The sequence below is a fragment of the Equus asinus genome, chromosome 5 (genome assembly GCF_041296235.1).
Source record: "Equus asinus isolate D_3611 breed Donkey chromosome 5, EquAss-T2T_v2, whole genome shotgun sequence".
Lineage (NCBI taxonomy): Eukaryota > Metazoa > Chordata > Mammalia > Perissodactyla > Equidae > Equus > Equus asinus.
In genome coordinates, this window is record NC_091794.1 from 51173827 (window position 1) to 51196572 (window position 22746).

Here is a 22746-nt window from a genome sequence, read left to right on the forward strand (position 1 = left end):
ACATAAGAAGCTCTCTATTAATGCTGGATGAGTTAACATTGTCCTCCCAAGAGATTTCACCTTGTCGGGGTTAAGTTGAGGGCTCCCCTGAAAATATGACACTAAGATACAACCAAGATAAGGGTAGTATTTTGGTATTTAGTATTTTGTCTCTTTTATGACTTTTCCTTTTTTATAAAGGAAATAAGAAATGGATTGATTTTGAAAATATTTCTCTATGGAAGAATTGTAGGGAATTAGCATAGAGGGGAGAAGGTTATAAACCATTTCCAAAGGCATGCCTGGCAGGACAGAAGTTAATTGTGGAAGAAAATTTCCACTGTCATTCACCTGGTACAAATTTCCCAGTGTCCCTTAGGATGGTAAATGAACACATAACACACCAATCACTCTGTCTCGATGCTATTTCAGACAAGGGACCCACTTTTGTACTTACTCTAAATTTTGAAAATTATCTTATATTATATAAAACAAATAACATATATATAAAAGAAATTATTAAAAAGGAGAAAATAAAGAAAATGTAGATAGGGGCCAGCCCTGTGGCCGAGTGATTAAGTTTGTGGGCTCTGCTTCCGTGGCCCAGGCTTTCGCTGGTTCGGATCGTGGGCACAGACATGGCACCACTCATCAAGCCACAATGAGGTGGGGTCCCACATGCCACAACCACAGGCACTCACAACTAGAATACACAACTATGTACTGGGGGCCTTTGGGGAGAAGAAGAAGAAAAACAGAGAAAATGTAGATAAAATTAGAAAAATACAAATGTTCAATCCATGGTATCCTCAGTGTGAGAATAATAAAACACAGTTTTGTATATTTTCCTAAATTGGCTTCTTAGAAAAGTTTATTTTGAACGCAATTTTACAAAAGATTTTAGAATAAAAATGCATAAATTATTAGCAAATTCAATATAATTATTACTAAGCATCTGTATCACACAAAGTGCTGTACCATTGTCTTCCTATCCGGGAGAGGCAGAGAAGTATAGAAACCCACCGGAGCCACCTGAAAAGGGCTAACATTGGGCAAATCTGGGATAATTTGAGCATTGAAATAAATAAATGAGAATAAAAGATTATAACACACTGAAAAAGCATCCATTAGTCTGCCTTGATACAAATAAATAAATAAGCAAATAAATAAATAAATAAGGAAAGTTATTCTTTACAATAGAAATCCAACTAACAAATGTAGAAGGAATAATTAAATTAGAAAAATCAGTATTTGGCAAAAACTATCAATAGATGCTAAAATCGGTAGGTAAAAATTTGAGAAGCAACAGATTATTTCCATTGCTTCAAAATATTTCAAAACCAAATACTTACTAACTACAAAAAAACTCAGTAACTTTACAGTGGTGAAAGCTGGCAGACACCACCTTAAGCAAGTGATCAAAGTTAACATCACCAATAATGGGAATTGACCTCATGCGCCTCCTGAGATGATGCACTGAGAAAACACCATTTTTGTGACCCTCCTGCCAAGAACATAAAAGCTAAATCCATTCATAAGGAAATCTGTCAGCCAAATCCAAAATGAGGGACATTCTACACAATAATGAGCTGTATTATTCAAAAATCCCAATATCTTAAAATACAAAGAAATATTTTCTTTCTGGATTAATGAGGGAGTTTTCCATATTACAAAGACCAAAGAGACGTGACAACAGAATACAACACAGGATCTGAGATTTCCTTTTGCTATAAAAGTCATTGGGCCAATTGGTGAAATCTGAATGAGGTCTACAGATTATAGTACTGTATCCATGCTAATTCCATGATTTTGATAATTATCCTATGGTTATGTAAAAGAACTTATTTGTTCTTAAAAAACACCCACTGAAGTGTTTAGGGACAGCAGGTCTGCAACTGACTATAAATGATTAAGAATATTAAATAAAATACACAAATACATACACGTGTGTATTACACACACATCTGCCTAAGTTTTAATCAATGATTCCTTTTGATTTTAACCTTATTTGAAGTAAGAAAAACATACAAAGACTTTTTTGTTTACTCCGCGTCCTTTGTGTTAGTAATTTAGGAGCACTGGGCAAGGAAAAAGTAGAGCAGTTCAAGTATAATTCAAAACAACAATTTTAGGTCTACCGTACTACAGAAAATCCTGAGTTACTACAGGCAGGCAGTAAATTTGGTCTGTATCAAACCTTCTTCATTTTCTATTCTGACCCACAACTCCTTTCTCCAAGAAAAAAAATCTATATACTCTATGGATAGATACAGATATATGGATATTTTAAACCAATTTACAAAGGGAAGAACCCTTACCCACACTGTACCAGTCATTTCAAAAAAAAAGCAAAGCAACAAACAATAAAATACCAAAAGTAGCATACATTGGTCATTTCAATAGCATCCAACCTCCCCCTTCCCCCATTTCCTGTAATCACTGTGGTCTCTCTTTGGGGAAATTGTCCATTTGGCCTAGTTTTGGCAGTAGGGCCTACTTTGTGCGGTGGCCTCCACTAAGGAGCAGAAGAGGATGTGTTTTCCATTACCCTCTCCCTGGTAGCCTATGGGGCACTTGCTTCCGGCAGCTTGAATCATGAGTCAAGAAGAACTGCTGAAGGCCAAATTCCTTGCATCAGCAGTGGCCATGCACAAACCAGACTTCTGCTGTTGCCTGTAGTTCCTGCTTCCCCCCAGCTCCATGGTTTCTGCAAATTTTCCCTCCCAGACTCTCCACCTCTCCATCAATTTGTGCGCCCCTCTCCTCCCCGACTAGCCTTCCAGTGAAATCCTTTTAGGCTTAAAATAAGCAGCCAGTTTCTGTTACTTGGAACCAAGAATTCTAACTGACAAAAATTTATTAGGATTTCTTAAATCTCAACATAAAGTAAGTAACTGTTAGCTCTACTAATAGGAACCCAATAGGGGTCTGTTTACATGTGAGCAAATCTCTTTGGGGCACTTGCAAGTGTGGAGAGAAGATTGGCTTGACATTTGGGCTTGGCCTCTCTGGCTATTTAGAGATAGGCTCCCATACAGATTAATTCCTATAAGAGGCAATTAAAGCTAAATTCTTTTGATGTGCTGGAAGTTGAGATAAAGATGAAAAACTACCCGACTCTCACTAAATTTGCTAAAACATTTTAATTGAACATGTGGCTGTTTCCAGAAACTGTCCACCTGGTAGAGGCTCTCTTTACCTGAAAAAGTGCAATCACTGTTGGCAACTCACAGACTATCTCTAAAATACCATCCTCCAACACTTCCTCCAAAAATAAAATTTCTTCCTCTAGAGGCTATTTTTCTGTCGCTAAGAAAAGTCTTTGTTTTCACAAAGCAAGTGGATTGCATACTTAAAACTTTCAGTCAGTTTTCCCTTACAAATGTAGAATGAAAAGTAATTGAAAATGCTGCTAATTAAAAGGAAAGTATCATTTGCCCTTTAGCTGCAAATAATATCAAAGCATGTTCGATGGTAACGAAGCGCAGTAATAACTAGCCTGTCGTGATGGTAAAACAGGCACATCACACCGGTAGGTCAGAATTCCTAAAACAGTGATAGGTCCAAAGACACAAGACCTTTATTTTATAGAGGTCACACAAGACCTTGTTCGTGCTCAGATGTGCAAACGCAGCTGTGTCTGTGACTTTGATCCAAATTTATTTAAGTTATGAAGCTTTCTCGGGTACTCTTTCATGATAATTATTTTGTGAGAAAAATCATTCTCTAGACGCATCTACACATTTGAGGAGTTCGCAATTTTTCAAAAGAATTTACACCGTGCTGATTTTCTTTTCCAAAATGCTAATCTGAGCAAGTCAACCCCTGTGTAATCTTCTAATGATTGATCACTGCCCACAGGATAAATTTGGGCACCTTGGCATGAAATGCAAGTCCCTCGATAACCTGCTTGCTGTTAATCTCCCACTATTTCCTTTCCTACATTCTTACAGCCCTTCACCCCCAAATCTTCACACATTGCTCTCACTTCTCAGGGCCCTTGCAAACTCTCTTTCTGCTCCCTGAATGCCTCTTGTGTCTCTCTATCTGTTCAAACTCTACTCATGAGTCAAGATCTAAATCTGTATCAAATGGTCCTAGGAGCACAAAGGAGAATCAAGTTAAATGATGGAAGTGAAATTTTATCCACAGTAAACAATAAATATGTGAGAGTGATTATTATTTAGTATACACTATGTGCCAAGCTCTGTTCCAGGCTGAAAATATAACATTGAACAAAACCAACAAAGATCCCTGCCTTCATGGGGCTGGCATTCTAGTAAGTGATGACAGAAAATATAAAATAAGTAGATTGTATCGTCTCCCAGTCAATGACAAGTGCCAGAGAGAAAAAAATTTAATCAGGGTAAGAAGGATGGGGAGTGCCCAGGGAACAGTTGTAATTTTAAAGATAGTCAAGACACCCCCGTGAGAAGGAGACGTTAGACAGGAGGAGCCCATCACACAGATATCTAGAAGAGCACAAGAGCCACAGAGGTAAAGCTAGAGCCGGTTCTCAGCCCGAGGCAGGAACTTGCCCTGCACATGTGAGGAACAGCAAGGAGGCCAGTGTGGTTGAAAGAGGGAGACAGAAGAGGAGAAGTCAGAGGAGATGAGTTCAGAGAGAGAACAGGGTGGCGAGGGAAGATCATACAGACTCTTCTGCGCACTGGGGCAGTGGGGAGCCATGGCAGAGGTTGATCAAAGGAGGAACATGCTCTGGTTATGCTTTCACCAGGATCACGCTGGCTGCTTTGTAAGAAGAGAAAGGAGAGCAAAGGTGGAAGCAGGGAGCCAGTTAGGAGGCCGATACAATAATCAAAGCGAAAGACGACGGTAATTTGGATGAGGGCAGTAGCAGTGGAGGTGGCAAAAAGGGAGAGGTTCTGGACCTAATTTGAACGTAGAATCAAAAGGATTTTTTGAAAGTTTGGGCATGGGATGTAAAAGAAAGAGAGAAGTCAAGGACGACATCCAGATGTGTGGCCTGAGCAACTGGAAGTTGTTACCATCAAGGAGAAGGGGAAGCCCCTGGGAGTAGCGAGCTCAGGGGAAAGACGAGGAGCTGAGTGCGGACATGTCCAGTCCTCTTTGAAAAAACAGGGATGGCGAAATGGGGGTTGAAGGTTCTCTCAGTTTTAAAAATATTTGGGCCTAAGAATAGGCAAAATACCATGCATTCCCTATCATCAAAAAGCTCATCACACTTGCACCATCATACCCACACTATTAAGAGAAGACAAACTCTATACAGTTAAGATGACACCAGAATAAAATTAAAGGCTAGTGCTAAATAAATAAAGCACTAAGGCAGATATCAAAACATGTGACACCAACAAGTTTTAGGGCTGTCTGCGTCAAGACACCACTACAGACCTTGTTAGCTCCTCCACTTATATACATGAAAAGTAGAATTTCAGATTTTAAAAAATCATTAAGACTCCCATAGAAAATATGATTCAAATCTGCTCATGAAAAAAACTTTCTGAACAATTCTACCATAAAATCTTCAAGTAATGTGATGCCCAGAGGCCAAAGAAGGGAGCCCAGAGACCCTTTTCCAGAATACGCTGTTAGTTCAGGTGAGGACTAAGTATTCGAATTCAGATGTAAACACTTGTACCACATATTTTATCCTTGTTTGCTGCCCCACCAGGTGATTTACACCTAGATTTAAGCTGGAGTCCTTGGACAACCTCAGTCTGCTTGGCTAACGATCAACAAAGCTGTCCTTCCCTAAGGAGCTGGACCTTATAATTACTTATTTGAAAAGCCCTCTGTCATTTCTCAAAATGGCAAGTTATCATGAATGTGATATTTTCTGCTTTTTTCATACCTCCAAGTTTTTAGAGGTTTTTGCAAACCTCTCAGTATATTTTATTCTTAGACATTTAAATTGAAAAATAGTTACACATAAAGATCTTAAGGAGTATAAATTAAAACTGTATGCCAACACATGCACAGTGTCCCACCTTTCAAAGGCTCTCAGTCCAGGCAATCATATAAAGGGTAGAAACTAGTTGACTATATTAGTAACCATTATTATTTACTGAAGTTTGACCTTATAAAGCTTTGAATTTCAGTGGATTTCACCATACAGATTAAATCATGAGTAAACTGACTTTATTATTTTCATCTTCCTAACCTACTTTACCATCAAATTTCAAAGTCTGGGGCCAATTTGGAGGAAAAAAATAGCTAAGTGCGTAAAAATATTCTGATTTGTATCCACTTTAAATAGGGACACAAATGTGATGCTTCAACTGAAATCAACTGTTGCCACTTCCTTCTCTCCCATCAGCCAACCAACAACACACACACAAAGAAACATGTATACCTCTCTGCTGGTTGAATGGATCAAGAAGCACGTAAGATCACGAATCTGCTGAAACTCCACCACCACCAATAAAAAATTAAAATATGTGTCTCCCAGGACTGACAGCAGAATTAAGGCAGGAAAGCCATAGTTATTAATTCAAGGAGTAAAACACAAAGCCAGGTATGAGGTGGGTTCTTTTTTAAGATAAAGTGACATTTCCTATAACCTCTGGACCATGAGTCTACAGGTCTGATATATATAATTTCTTCAGAAATTGAGAACACAAAATTTGTGTGGGACAGCAGTAAATTGGGGTCGAAAACAAAGGTTCCTGTTTGTCTCTGAATCAGTTCTGCATTGTTCTGATTATATTTTCATGCAGTGGCCCATAGGTGGGTATTAATAGGCTTTTTGACAATTATCTGTAAAGGATGCAAAAGCAGCACCCATAGCCTGACCACTGAATATTGTCTTTTCAAACTCTGTCAGCTTCCCTAAGCTTGGAAACAGCACAAGATTACTGTGAAGGAAAACAGATTCAGGTCAGCAACCCTGAATATAAGAGCTCCGCTTGCAATATATTTGTAATAGGGAGAAAAGCAATTGCCCATGAATACCTGGTGAACCAAAAGCAATTAGATTTACAAAAAAAGGAAACTGTTAGAAATAAGTTTTCCATAAAAACAAACGGCACAGACACTATTCCCACTGCTGAAACACATCACAACTGATAGCGTTTGTATCAGAACGTTCCAAACTTGTTAAAAATAAACAGCATCATTTTTATTCAAGATGGCTAAGAAATAAAGTTGGTGTTTTCAACTTTGTTGATACTGTGCTTGCGGTCTGTAGGGATGCATTGAAGAGGTGAATCCAAAGTCCCCAAAGTCCCTCAGACAAGGTAGGGCTTAAATCTCTCAACAAAATGAAATCTAACACTGTTCCTTTAATGCAAGATGGGAAAGAGAGTATGAGTAACAGTTTAATCAACCCCCAACAGCTAAATGGATAGATGAGAGTAGACAGGAGAAGCAGAGCCGCCTGGCACAGAGAAGAAAAAGAAAAAACCTGAGCAATGCCTTGTGTTATCAAGAGTGTTTTTCTTCAAGGTTTGCAAAACACTTGAAACGACTTCTCTAATTAATCCCTAGTACATTTTATGGAGGGTCGGCTGGGGTGAGAGAGGTTATCTCCAATTATATATAAGAAAACAGGAAGGGTAAATCCCAGCCTGCTCAAGGTCATACAGGTGAGAAAGCCAGGAAGAGAACTCAGATTTCTGGGCTCTATCTCCTGCATGCAAGCTGCACCAGACCTCTGAGTTCCTATGTCCTTCTTTAGGTGAAGGTTTTGCGATGAGCAGAGATTAAAAATATACCAAACACAAATGAAATCACCCACCTGGGACCCAAGAGGGCTTTTTCTTTTGAATCATACTTTTAAAAAGAGGCAGATCTTTTTATTTTAATTATTCTTTTGATTTATTAATCAACACAATGCAAGACAAATTCTTTCAACATTTTTGAACCTCAGCCTGGTAACTCTAAGCTACATGCAAAGGGAGCTGTGATTTCAGTCAGCTAATGTTATCACACTTTAAAAAAAAACAAAATGTATTTATTGAAGCACACAAAGAAATTAAGAAAATGATTACCAATTATCTTGGCAAGGATTCCTTAATTAATTGCCAGCACTAATACCATGTTATCTTCCCTATTATTAAAACAATGCGACTTCTATTAAAAACTATTCATTAAAGATTCATTCGTTCCTTATTGCATCCCGCTGTTTCATATCTTATGTAGCTAAAGGGCTGCTTCCTGGAGTATGAGGCACTGCTGTGCGAAGAAGCAACACGGACTACAGAATTTATGGTGAGACGTTATGCTTCCGAATGCTCTGTCTACAGTATTGTAAGCATGTTACTTAGAAAAGCAAACGGAGCTAATGTCTAGAGGTCTGGGGGGTGTACGTCTGTCTGTCTGTGTCTGTGTGTATACACAAGCTCTTAAACTCTAAGATGTTAGTATCTCCTGCAAGTACCTCATTCTCTTGGGAATTCTAAGGCCAAGAACTGCCCTTCTTGTGGAAAAGTAAGCTGATAGCACCAAGGGCTTGTTAGAATGAGAAAATTGTTAGACCTTCCAAAAGTAACCTGCCTATACTCCCCTCATAGATTTATAGCGGTGGTTCTCAGTTTTGCTCCCCAGGCCACTTTTGAGAATATTTGGGGATACTTTCGGTCTTCACAACTGGAGGAGGGTGCTGGTGGCATCCAGGGAAGCTGCTAAGCATCCTAATGCACAGGACAACCCCCATGACACAGAATTGTCTGGTCCCAAAATGTCAATAGCGCTGCCATTGAGAAACCCTGATTTAGAGGGAAAACATTGGATTTCTGCTATCAGTAGCCACTGTTGCTCTTAGCCAGCTCAGTCATAGCTGTGACAGAATTTAAGTTGGTACTTAGGTAATGTTACTAAGATAACTAGAACCTAGGGATTCTTTTCTACATTTCCCCCATAAATGAGGCAAAGAAGGAATGGAGTCATTAGCTAACTAAGGATTTCTATAATTGCCACTTAATGCCCCCACCCTCCACCTCGCCCCCAACACACTCCTAATGCTAAGAATGGCTAATGTTTTATTAAGTTAGGAAGAATAAGATCCTGTGTCTCTGACACATTTGAATCGAAGCCAAGGAGACAAAACCAAACCTTAGTCTGCAACCTCCCTTGGGAAATCTTTGTTCATTTTAATACTTGTTCAGTCAGCTGTCTGCCTGAATGACAAGGTTTTTATCTCTAATGTGAGTGGCTTTGAAGGCTATTGCATTATCCATTCCTCAGCAATTGCTGCTGAAACCACAATGTTGCAAACTGATAATTAAATCCAGCTGCCTCTGCTATGAATTCAATCATATCAACATTAGCAGAAATCTTAGTGGTTGTTGGTGGGTTTCTTCTTCCATTTCTAGACAACATAATTAACTTCACTAGCCTTCTCACACTAAACAAAACTCAGAGTTAAGGAATACTATGAATTAAACCACTATACATACTATTTGGGCAAAGGCATGCAGTTGGACCATTAGGATACTGAATTGGCACCAATGCACTGCTTATTTGTGTCCAGCCATTTGACCTAATACACGTTAATATCACGTTGAACCTATAGGTATAGTTTCAGATTCCACTTACAAAACCTCCCGTTAACAGACAATTTATCACTCATGAAAAATTAACTCCAGAACATGTGAACAAGACAGCGATCATAATGCAAAAGAGCCAACTTGTCAGGCATTGAAGTGTGCCCACTAAAACAATTTAAAGTGCTTTCATATCATTCGAACTAACGGAAAAGAAATATATTCTAAGTGACTTAAAAATAACCTATCACCATTCAAATATTTGAAAACCATCTTATTTTAAAATTGTGATGGCACCGTAAGAGTACTTAGCCCAAAATGCACTTTAATGAAAACCATTTAATTAGTATTTGACATTGTTAGAAGGGAGAAAAATTTTCTGTACTGAGTAGCATGTTTACTTGCACAAGTGCAACAGTTGCTTTATTTTTACAGACCAAAAATTTTAAAATAAGTAAATAAAAAGACAAATATTACTACAACCTTGATATAAGTATGGTTTATTCAACAAGGAGTGACTGCACTCATTTTCTATTGCTGCTGTAACAAATTCCCACAAACGTAGTGGCTTAAAACAACACAGACTTCTTATCTTATAGTTCTGTAGGTCAGAAATCCCACATGGGTCTCACTGGGCTGAAATCCAGGTGTTGGCAGGCAGGGTTCCTACTGGAGGCTCTGGAGGAGAATTTGTTCCTTTGCTTTCTCTAACTCCTGGAGGCTGCCTGCATTCCTTGGCCACTGGCCCTGTTCCTCCATTTTCAAAGCCAGCAGCATAGCATCTTCATATTGTTCTCTCTCACCACAGCTGGGAAAAGTTCTCTCCTCTAAAGATTCATGTGATTAGATCACACTGACCCAGATAATCCAGGATAATCACCCCATCTCAAAGTTCTTCACCTTAATCACATCTGCACAGACCCTTTTACCAGGTAAGGTAATATATTCACAGGTCCTGGGGATTAGGACATAGACATCTTTGGGGAGCCATTATTCCGCCCACCACAGTAACTGTTTACTAATATTTCATATCAAACAAATTATAAAAATCAGATACATGTCTCTGGATATAAGAATTTTTACCTTTAAGAACTCAGTATCCTTTTTCTTTTAATCACATGTTAACAGAAGAAAAAGAAAGTGTCTTTCCTAAGAAACATTGGCAATGAAATTTAGAGTACTAAAAGCATAACTGAAAATAATGTCATAGGAGAAAGTGAGAGAGAGCAACTGTAATGGACATCAGTTTGATCTGGAGTCCCACAGGACTGTCTGCTTCACATTCTTCTGCCATCACAGGTGTTGTGAGTCCTAAGGATTTAGCAGCATAAACAGAATGTCACCAATCTCAGAATGTCTTGATGACAAACTTAACATCCAATAATCATTCTCTTACCCATTTGGGGGTATCCTATGACTTTATATGCTACTTTTCATACTTCTTCACCCCATGAAATATATGTTTTGTTACTGTGCATACATCATCAAGGTAGGTGGAAATGATGGTTTCTTTAGGTGCCATTGCATGGGAGGGACCTTTGTTTGCTCTGCTCTCTGGACACAGGACACTTAGCTATGAGTACCAGATTTTGATCCACCAGTTAACATATTTCTCCTTAGCAATTCCCAAAAGAACTTTGTAAGGTCAAGAATAGACTGATTGAAAACGACTAAATCAACACTAGATGATAGACTACTAGTAGTTTATGTAAGTGGAATATACACCCACAATAATTAGGAATTATGCAAATATAAAATGTAACGGGGCTCATTCATTCACCAAATATTCACTGAGTGCTTCCTCTGAGCAAGGTACTGTTCTAGACACTGAGAGATCAGCAGTAACAAAACAGACAAAAATCCTACCCTTAAAGAAGCTTCCATTCTTGTAGGGTAAGCAGTCAATACACAAGAGATACAGTATATCAGACAGAGTTAAATGCTAAGGAGAAAAATGAAGGTGAGTGGGGGATGGGAAGCATGAGTGGGGACAGGAAGTAGCACAAAAGGGAGGAGAAGTTTTAGATAGGAAGGCCAGGGCAAGCCTCACAGAGAAGGTCACAGTGTTCAGTGTGGACTGACACCTTATGAAGCAGGACGAGCTTAGGGGAAACACTACCGCGCGGATCTGCTCCGATTTGTATTCTTCTATTGACATTTTGGTCAGGTGTCACCTGCTGGCGGTCTTCTGAATCCCATATTGGAACAAGTCCCATATTCATCTTGGCTTGTTCACATCTGCGTGATTTATATTACCAACTCCTGAGACTTCTCCCTCCATACTAATAGTTTTGCAAAGCTTAGCATTTAAAGTCCACTGTGTCTCCATAACTTCGGCTATTTCCATACCTATTTACCAAAACCTAGATACATACAAGTGTAGGCATTTTAAGGAGGCACAACTCTCCTCCGTTGTATGCACTTTAAAATACCTATAGTCTTTTTAAAGTCCTTTCTTGGCAATGGTTGTGTTTTAATGGCCTGGTTCATGGCACATTCACTCTAAATCATAACAGCCACCATTTCTGAATGGCGGCACAGGATAGATACCTGGTTCTCTGTAAATATTTGCTGAATGCGGGCCCTCTCATGTATCAGGTTTTTGGCATACAGCATAATCTTCATTTCAACCTTACAAGGTGAGACTTACAGTCCCTATTTTGTAGGCAACAAAACAGGCTGAGAAAGGTTAAACCAGTTTCCTAAGCTTACATAGCTGATAAACCTAAAGGGAGGAGCTCTGCCTGAGTCCCTTCCCCAGCAGGGTGTATCTCGGCTGGCGCATCACCCGCCCCCACCGTCCGCCACCTGGGCCCAAGGATTATCCCAGTACTCCTTACTCCACCACAGGGTAGCAGTGGGATAAGTCATGCTCTCCTGGCTTCCTGGGTATTTTTTTATGATCTAACTGATAATCCACACTATATTTGGGTGTTATGGTAGTACATAAAGATAGAAAGTAAAATGGATATTATTTGGAATTCTTTGAGAATGAACCATTCTGGGTAAAAAAAAAAAATTCTAAATAGGTAAGCTCTAAACTTTCATACCCCAAATATAATTTTTTTAATAGAAATACTTCTAAAATATACCATGAATCCTGCTTCTTATACATAAGACACTGAGTGAACATTACTCACTATCATCTTCACTACTGGATAATCACTGGGTCATTAATTACTCACCATGTTCAATATGTGCTTGGAGATACAGATGCACATATAGTTTTTCCTATGAATATAACCAAGTCTAGAAAACATCCACCCAATTGGGTGGCTCTATGGTTGACTTGGCCCTTTCATATAAAGGTAAATGAAGAACATACCTGGCTGCCAGACATTGTAGCACAACCACCTTTCTGCCAAGTCAGTTTTGATGACAACAAAGATGACAATGATGATGATGATGACGGTGGTGGTAGCATTTATGGGTGCTTGCTACGTGCCAGGCACAGTATCAAGTAATTTATATAGATTTTCTTACTTAATCATTCAATAGTCCTATTAGGTAAACTCTGTTTCTCCTTTTCCATTTTACAGATGAAGAAACTAGTGTACAGAGACAGTAAATAACTCTTCCCAAGTTATCAGCCGGAAATCTGCAGAACCCACTAAAATCTCATGCAGTCTAATTCCAAGACACCATTTTAACCACTGCAATTTGTTGCCTCATATTCGAGGACAAAGCAGTCTTCACATGGGATGCTCCCCTTCCAGAAAGTAATTCCCAGCCCACTGCTGCCCTCTGTTCACCACCATTGGAGCAACAGAGAACATTAGCTAATGCTGATTAGCTAAGGAAGCCAATCAAGGGACAAGCCCTCCAGGTTTTGGACTCACCTGGAGAGACAGTGTGGTGGCGAAGAGTTTGGACTCTGGAGCCAGGTTGACTTTGAATCTAGGCTTTTTAACTTACTAGCTCTGTGACCTTGGGCAATTACATAGCTACTCTGTGCTTCAGCTTTAAGAAGTGATACCGAGTATTAACTTCATAGAGACGTTACAAGGATTAAATAAGCAGTTTACATGCAAAGTGCTTTAAACAGAGCCTGGCAAATATCACGAACTCAATAAATGAGTTATTAGTGGCTTATCTGCATTAATAAGGAGGAAAACATCCTGTCATTTAAAAAAATTCATACTATAATATCGGAGGGGTAGTTTTCTTCATAAAATTCAGCAGTTGGAAAATTCCAGCAGAACAGAAGGAAATCAGAGGACAGCCTTTCTTGGGATTCCAGGAATCTTAGACTTGGAGCCAAGCAACCTGAGATCAAGTCTCAGCTCTGTTGCTCACCAGAATCACAGCCGGCACTCAGATAAGCTGGGAGATACTGAGATTTTCCATGGGTTTGTCCTCGCGTCTTGGGGCACAAGTGCCTATGTGGAAACTGGTAAATGACTTACAACCTTCAACAAATTTAGCATATGTCTCTGTTGATTCGTCTGTTCTCAGCATTTTGTAACAAGATGCCCATTGCTCGGAATAGTTAATGAAATACATATTCTAGATCATTTTATTTTGATGCTAAAACTTTTCAACTCTTTACAAAAACTTTACCAAAATTGGTTACATAATTTTCTGAATTATTATACAAAATACAGAGAAGATACAGTCAGAAATAAATGGTAAACTCTTCAGTGTAAAGTCTACACTGTAAGGAAAGCCAACACATGTAAGACGTGATCTCAGGCTTGAAAAGTTTATATCGAGGTGGAAGAATGAGACTCAGACCACAAATAGACTCCTGACCACAGAGGGGGAAGTGCCAAATAACGGACAGACGAAAATGCTCCAGGACTTGAGAGGACAGAAAAATAACAGTGAGTTGGTGAATTCAGAGTGGAGTTCACAGAAAAATTGGGACTAAGGCTGAAAAGCTCACAGTTTATAAACCTGAACTCACTCTCTAATCCCAAGATGCAATTTCCTTTCAATGTGCCAACTTCTGTGGATAGTGACTTTGTGGAATTCTGTGTTCAGAAGGATCCTGAAGCCAAATGTGGACTCAACAGAAAAGAATTCTCTAATTGGTATAAACATCTGCTATAGGGAAAGGAAGCAGAAATGAAAGAAAGTCCAACTCTACCCTTTTTTGACCAACTCTGCTTCGTTCCCACACTGCACTAATGCCTGCCTCTCTCAGATCCAAAGAATCCATGGAATGGGAGAGCAGGAAGAGACCTTAGAAATCAAACTGATTTCTTCCTTGTGTAAAGAGGATGATAACGCTCAGGAACACAAGTCGCTCTCCCAAGGAAAACACAAAGATTTTATAACAGAAACTAGACTAGAGCTTAGAACTTCTAAACCCATGCTCTTTTGAATGCATTGCTCTATCCACCTGCTCCTGTCCCCTCAAAAAACATTGTCTACAAGAAGATATGTCCCCTGGCTGTTCTAGCCATCTACATTTCTTTTGCCCTCTCTTTCATTCATTCTGTTCTGAAACAGACTCTAGTAGGCTCTTGAAATGCAGTTGTATATTTACTGGAGTTCATATCTGCATGCTTCCTAATCTTTAACACATTTTCATCCAACCACTGCATGTTATATATACCTACTTCTTGGCTCCTCAATACCTGGTATGAACCAGATTATACTAAGTGTCAAAGAATTCTCCATTAAAGCCTGTATTATCTGCTACCATGCAGTAGGGCACGTTGAGTTTCTGAGGTCCGTAAAACCGAGGTAGGTATTAATGTTCCATATATAAATAATGGTTAGTGCTTTCATTAATTCATATAAAGCTTCAAAGCATGTTTGCTGCATCTAGTTAGTACTGCTATTTGTTGAAGATTACTGAAAACAATAAAAATAGGCACCATTTACTGGGTACTTACTGTCTGCCAGGCACTGAAGTGGGTGCCACCCATACATTATCTTCTTTAATCCTTTCAACAACAGTGAAACTAAGGATCATTATCTCCATTTTACAGATGAAAACAAGGTAGAAGCAATTCAAGAAGTGTGCAATCCCTTCGAGTGATTTTGCGAGTGAACTCATAGATCTCCTAAACTCATTCAAATGAAATCACATTATAAAGATGCTGGCATTATTTCATGCCCATTCTACCCTATTCAGATGCACAGGTTAAAAACAGCAGCTCCCTCCATCACGAAATGTATATTCCATTCCGTTCTAAACGTTGAGATACAAACGATGCAACTGCCATGCAGTTCAAGGAGATTTCCTGGGAGAGGGGTTTGATTTTTATATCCCCATATCTCTCATGACCAAAAAAGCCCAACAGATCACAGGGCACCCTCAGAGATGCTTCCCGGGCCATGCTAAAGGCTTCTCTTTGGCTGAAATGCACTGGCCCAGATCATGGTTGACCCTGTGACCCACCAGTTTCATTAGTACTGGCTTCCAACTGCTCTGTCTCTGACAAATTTACATAATTACATGGCTGCTGAAGATATACTTGAAAAGCCTTCAAAGAAAACAGTTTACTCTCTATAAACACCAGTTTTCACACCTCGAAACCATTTCCTAGACCCTTTATTCCAAATAAAAATTGCTTGAAAAATGTAGACAGTAAACTTGTTGAGGCTTGCAAGGGGATGTTTATGACTATTTATAAACTTCTGCCATCAGAAATCTTGGTGCCACTATGGTATCTCACTCAGCCTGTCTCTTCCATTTTGATTAGGAGGAAAATGCAAACTACTCTCTTCTCTGCTCCACTTTTACAAGGTTTGCTAGCACTCTGAGCCAGTAGCAATTGAAAGCTAGTAGCTGGAAAGTAATTTACTTCTTTGAGTCTGACTCTTCAGAACCAGTACAATCTGAGCACATTTTTGCACCAAAGACATTAAGGGAGAATTCCTTTTCAAGTGGTTATTCTTGAATTCATTTACTTTTGACACACACAATGAAATCCCAATTCTCCTGCAGGCTGCAGTGCCTTTGTGTGCTATTTTGTGCACTGTCTATCTCCCTGCATCTCTGAATGAACAGCTGCAGAAGTTTCAGAAACTTGTGAGTGCTTCTTCAAGATGGACTATTACTGCCAGAACTTAGCTGGCTGATGATTTTTCAATCACCATTTTGCTGTTTCCTTTTTAGAAAGAGTAAAAAGTGACAGAAGATCCTCACTTTGAAACAGGCTCCATAAAGCATTTGAATCTTTGGCAAGCGCACTTTCAAGCAGTAAAACTATTTCTGATAAATTGCACAAACTATGATTTATAATGTGATAAAGACCTGAAACAGCTCTTCAAATCTATAGAAGATATTCCTGTTGGCTAGGAGTCATTTTAAAAGCCAGAGGCAAGAGAAAAGGTGAATTTGCATTGCCCAGTAAACCATGGGATCTTTAACTAGATGGATGATAAAAGTACGGTGGGACAAGAAACATAGCGATGTCAAACACAAACATGAATTCGCAGAAGCATCATGTGTAAGAGGCAGAATAACGTTCAGATCGAGCGCTCTCCGTTTGAGTCCCATCACCTACACATACACTGATCTTGAGCAATTTATTTAATTGCCCCTCACCTCCATCTTCTCATCTCTAAAATAGGAGATGATAATAAAATGCTTCTTTCACAGAGCCCCTAAGAGAGTCAATCCACTAATATCTCAGTCTCTCTCCCATTTTGATTAGGAGAAAAATGCAAACTACTCTCTCCTAAATACTTATACTATTGTATGGCACACAGTAAACACCAAATATGTTTGGACTTTTATATGTGAAATCGGAGGTCACCTAGAGGTTTAAACTAAAATGAACGATAGCAGTAAACTGGCCCTATTATAGCCAATCTTGTGCTTATACCCAGTACCCGTCCATTTCAATACAGAAAATATAAAGCCACTCAGTATGATTAATCAATCCTCTTGCAAGTGCGACCAGCCTGAAGACATACCTTTGAAGAACTACAAACAAAACTGGCAGACTTTTTCCCCTTCACATCTTTGACTTTTTCAGATAAATCTCTCTCAGTTCATCCTTTTCATTTCAAGTATTTTACCTTCAAAAGATGTCTGTTTCCTTTTTGTTTTCAAATATAAAATTATATGTGCAGTGGTGGATAAGTCATGTTTCATGATAAAGCATATAGCAAGGCTAGATTTCTGCTATTTAAATCAGTGTCTTAGTGATTGCTAGAATCTGAATAATTATAAACTCAGCCTTCAGCATTCACATTTTAACCTGAAAAATGTCAGCAAATACAACAATAATGTCATTATGTCATAGGAACTGAAAAAAATACTTTAATTACAGAAACGTGGTATGAATTTAAATTGCGGGCAGTAACTAGCAAATCTTTTATACTTACGCCTCTTTGAGGAAAGGCCTCCTAAAGGGGCAGAACTGAAGATTAAGGATGCCACTAGGGCGGCCTGGGCAGAGATGCTTTCCAAGGTTTATGCCTGCGGATATAGACACGCACATTCAATACAGGCAGGTGTTTGTGAGCAACTATCAAGCCGGGGCATCTGGTAAACCAATCCCTTCCCCCCCCACCCCCACCCCTACTCAAGCCAGCGCAGGAAATGAAAATGTCTCCCCAAATACCAGTGTGCCAGAAGACATAATGAGAAAAAGGCACATCTAGACTGTGAAACCACAACATCAAAGGCAAATTTATACTAAGAAGATTAGATAGGCAGATTTGCATCCAACTAGTTTCAGTCTGAAATAAGCCAATGTGGAAAAATATTTCATTTCCAAATGTCCATTACAATTTCATCTAAGTAGCAAGATCACCTCTAGAGAAATACAAAAGAAGCATAAGCCATAAATGCATATTCTCTTCTTTTAACCCAACAGTTTCACTCTAAAATCAGGAGAGAAACAAGGCAAGCATCTGAGATTCTCACTCTGATTTATTCAATAATAAATATACACTGAGTTCCTACAATAGGAGAGGATTCATCCAGAATTATTGTTTAGTTATCCACTAAACCTGTATTTTAAAACTTAGTTATATTCTGCTTAGATGTTTACAGGCAAAAGGCAGATCAGATTTAATTTTTTGAAAGATTCTAGCTAAAAACTGTCCATTATAACTGCTGTAAATCAACAAGAGTTGTCAGAATGGAATCTTAATTCAATCAACTGCTGGCTACAAGGGGGTAGGAATTAGGCAAGAGAAACAGGTCAAGTGGAGTGAAAATGCCAACACAGGGGAGTCACACTAGGAAGGCTGCTGTAATCCTCCAAGTTACGGAAGGCAAGCACATGGTGTCAAAAAAGGCTATTTCTCCTTGTGAGGAAAAAAAAAAAAGTTGCAGAGTAGACAAAGAAACAAGAGAACGAAATTGGAAGTGTTCCGATGGCAAATTATTAATGTCTTCTCTTTGAGAAATTGCAAGCAGGCAGAAAAAGGTCTAACCTGAAGAGAAGGATCAAAGACTGAAATAAAAGCTTTGATGCCCAAGTTGCTCTGTAGCCCCAAAGCACCGTGGAGCCACGAATGCAGCTGGGAAGACTGTGAACTCCGAAAAACGTGTGGAATGAATTGGCTACTTAATCCCTGGGAGGATACAGGAGTGGAATTAGGCAGTGATTAGTTGCTTCTGAAATACAGTGATGGCAGTTAATTTGAAACTAGATATTTATATTTCTTTAGATTTGGCTCTAGAGTTTCCACATCTTTAAAAACATATGCCAACGTTAGTGATTGGTTAATATGAATGTTTAGTTTGAATAAAAAGTTTACTTCTCAAAAGATAACATTACCGACTGGGTCGTGTGGTATAAAGTGAAACTCAGCTGCTATCCCGGGAAAAGCCCCAGCCTTGCTATACTGCTCATCCTGAGACAAGGGTCCAAACTGTTGACATATGATTCAAAAAAAAAAAAAAATTACCTTTTAAGCCTAACTTTGCAGACTCAAACTTAAATCCATACAGCAAAGTAAATAAAATTCTGATTGATTCATTAATTCACTCATTCAACAGGCACATTTAAAGCTTAATTTATTTCAGGCCCTTTACTGGGGGCCAGATACATAGATGCTAAGGTTCAGTTCTGGTCTCAAAATCACCATCTAGACATCATGGAATGTTAGACTTTCAAGTGATCTTAAAAGCCATGTTTTCCTCTACCGTTCAGTCTAACTTCAGTCTCCTTTATGCCAATCCTACCACAAGGTCGTTCTTAATCTGTTTGTACATCTTCACTGAGAAGATACTCACTACCTCCCTGGGAAGAAACTTCTTCCGTTTTTGTTAAAAAAGTGTTAAAAAAAGATAAAGTGGGACTCAATGTCATGCCTCCAAATAAAGAAAGAAAGAAACTGAAGAAGCAGCCATTTTAATAATGCCTCTGAAATTGGATTTCATGCATTTTCTTTGTGCTTAGCAAAAATGTTTGTGTAATTTGGGAAATGGTACAGATACATTCTCTTTGCAATGATCAGGTATCAAAAGACTGTCTTTAATGTCAAAGGCTGTTTAGAATCGCACTATTGAGTCTCACCTGCTAATCCCTAGGTGGTTCCCACAGGCAACATTTTACAACACAGAGAAGTTGAAGCCAGAAAGACCATGATGTAGTCTAAAGCCACAAAAAGGTCTCCTGGAAGTCTGTTTTCTGTCCACTGATTACTTCTTCCAGGACTCAGCAGACAAGGATAGCGTACACTATTTCTACACAACAGGTTAGGAAACTCAGATGATACCTTTGTAAACAAAAGGGGAAATTTTTGATATAGTAACAGTGGACCTTTGAGTATGATGGAGACCACCTTTCCTGATTTTTGAAAGGTTGTTTGGTTGTTGTTGTTGCCATTATTTTTCTTGAACTTAATCTTTACAATTCCATTATAGTAAAATATAGTTGGTCCAGAATGGTTGAAGACTGTTCTTACTTTCTGAACAATATGATTACCTTAACGTCACATACATTTTAGGAGGATTTCAAAATATTTAAAAAGTCAATGAAACATTTATTGCTAGCTTCTGTCAAAGAAAATATTGCTTAAACCTTCAGAGGGCACTTAACCATTTCTCTTAACTACCAAGAAAATTTCTTAACCATTAAGAGCATTTTACCTTTGTGGTCAAAAGACCTAGGTAAATGACTAATACAATGATTTGTTGAATTAATGAAAAAACGCATGCATGAATGATGAATGAAGATGTAACATCTCCAACAAAGTACCAGAGCTAGCCTTTCAGTATTATCATGTCGGTGACTTCACCAAACCTCATTCTTTTTCAGTATATAAATGACTGAATCATGCAAAACATCACCTATCATTTCCTGTTTATTAAAATATTAGATTTGTTCAGTTTAATTTCCTTATTACCTAACTAACTTTTCTTATTTGTTAATTGGCCATGAAAAAGCCTTTTTCACCTTACAGTATTTGCCCTAATGTATTTACAAAATTTTAATCACTGCTAATCATTAAAAAATTGTTTCCAGTGACAGGCACAGAAAACACACTTTCCCTTCTTTAATTGTGCCATAGTCATAAAGTGGGACCATCTAAATGAGAAAAAACTTGAGAAAGAAAAAAGACTTTGAATCACATTTTTCAAGATAGGCACAATATATTAACTTTTATATTTCTTACATTAGCACATTAGTCTTAACTTCCATTTCTGTTTGATTTGCTTCCTTTCAATTTTAATTTCCACCTTGCTCACGCCTTTCTTCGCATCCTTTTGCACCATGGCTTCCTCTGTAGGTGCCATCAGCGTTTATCCATAATTCTCTAAGTGAACGGTGAAGATACCATTGAGGTTACCTGAAAGTCAGACCTTCTCTAACATGCTGCCAACCAAACATCTATATAGTCAAGGCACTGGAGCTTTTCACCGTGTGCTTTTGTTTCTAGGTGAGTGGAGATTATCACAGCTGATGGTTTATCCAAGTATTTCCTCCCTTGTATATGTGAGTAATCCACGGCCAGCAACCATGTGCTTTCACTATTCTAAGAGGGGTATTCTGTCCACAGTGGACATTTATTCACATCAGCCCTCAAATGAAGAACAATATTTCTCTACTAACCTCCAAGTAGATGGAAAAGGAGCCATATCAACTTGCACATAGGCTGTAGGGAAAAAATAGTTTCAGTTTTCTTTTCGGGTATTCCTGACACACTCTTCAGCCAGCTGTAATATATTCTTGCTTAATTCACAGATTTATTTTGACCCTTCTCCAAGGTTAGATGCAATATAAGCACCTCAACATTGCAGCAATTGCAGTATCCTGGAGAAGATTATTTGTGATAAATGAAAGCTAAGCAGGGGTCACCAGCATTCACAACAGAACAAAACATATCAACTCTTCTGTCAAAATAGAAAAAATAGCCTTTATTTAAGTTACATAACTAAATCTCCAGTTGTTAAATATTCTTTAGCATATAGTCTTTAAATCCATTTTTAAACAATTACAATGACTTCAACAAATGTTCACTCAAGATGCAGGCAGGCTCTTAAAACTTCAGGTCTCATGTACTTTATTCTCCTACGCCCCCACATCCCCCAGTCTCCAGAACTCTTCAGCTCTAACAGACTATAAAAATGTTATTTTCGCACTTGCCTTCTGTGGTTTGCCATCTGATTCAATAAATGGGTGGGTTTAGCCGTTACTTTCAACCAACTTAGACAGTCCAGACACTATTGTCCTTCACCAGCAATGAGGAAAGCCCTCATCCAGTACCTTCCTGCACAACTGAGAAGCCACAGGGTGCTCCTTCCTTTTCTCTGTGCCTCACACTCATTGGGAAGCAGAACAGAGGCCCAAGGCACTTTAGTCTTGAAGGAGAAGAAAAGGGAAAAGAGTCCTCTCTTCTGCGAGAGTTTAGGCCAGCTGAGAAGTTAGAGGAACAGTCCCCACAAGAGACCACCTTCACTTCTAACACCAACTGCAAGTTCAGGCGATTACCAAGACCACTCTGCCTTCAATAATTTGTTAGAAGGACTCACAGTAATCACTAAAAGCTATTGTATTAAAATCAGACAAGCAAAGAGGTGCACAGGGTGGAGGCGGAAAGTACCAAAAGTGGACCTTCCATTGTCCTCTCCTTGTGGAATCAGAACATGTTACTTGCTTGGCATCAGTGTGTGACAAGGTGCAGGGACTGCTGCCAATCAGGGAAGCTCAGCTGAGCCCCATGTTCAGAGTTTTTATTGAGACTCCATTACATAGATATGATTGACTGATTGATTGCCCACTTGGTTGATTTCGGTCTTCGTCTCCAGCCCTTCTGGGAGTAACACAAAGCCCCCACCCAAAATCATACTGTTGGGCTTTCTGGTTTAGCAAGACCATCTGGGTGTGTCCAGCCTCCACCCTAAGTCATGTTGTTAGACTATCCAGTGACCCAAGGT

At 38.9% G+C, this 22746-nt stretch overlaps 1 protein-coding gene across 20 annotated transcripts in view; it reads right to left on the minus strand.

The window, feature by feature from the left end:
- LOC106834680 (EGF-like and EMI domain-containing protein 1) overlaps window positions 1–22746 on the minus strand; it is a 586744-nt gene that overhangs the window by 481527 nt on the left and 82471 nt on the right. The window contains exon 3 of one of the 20 annotated variants that reach the window (XM_070509517.1): window positions 17736–17829. The exons of the other annotated variants lie outside the window; for them this stretch is intronic. The gene's annotated coding sequence lies outside the window, so the exon portion shown is untranslated. The remainder of the gene's footprint in view (window positions 1–17735; window positions 17830–22746) is intronic. 20 annotated transcript variants of the gene reach the window in all.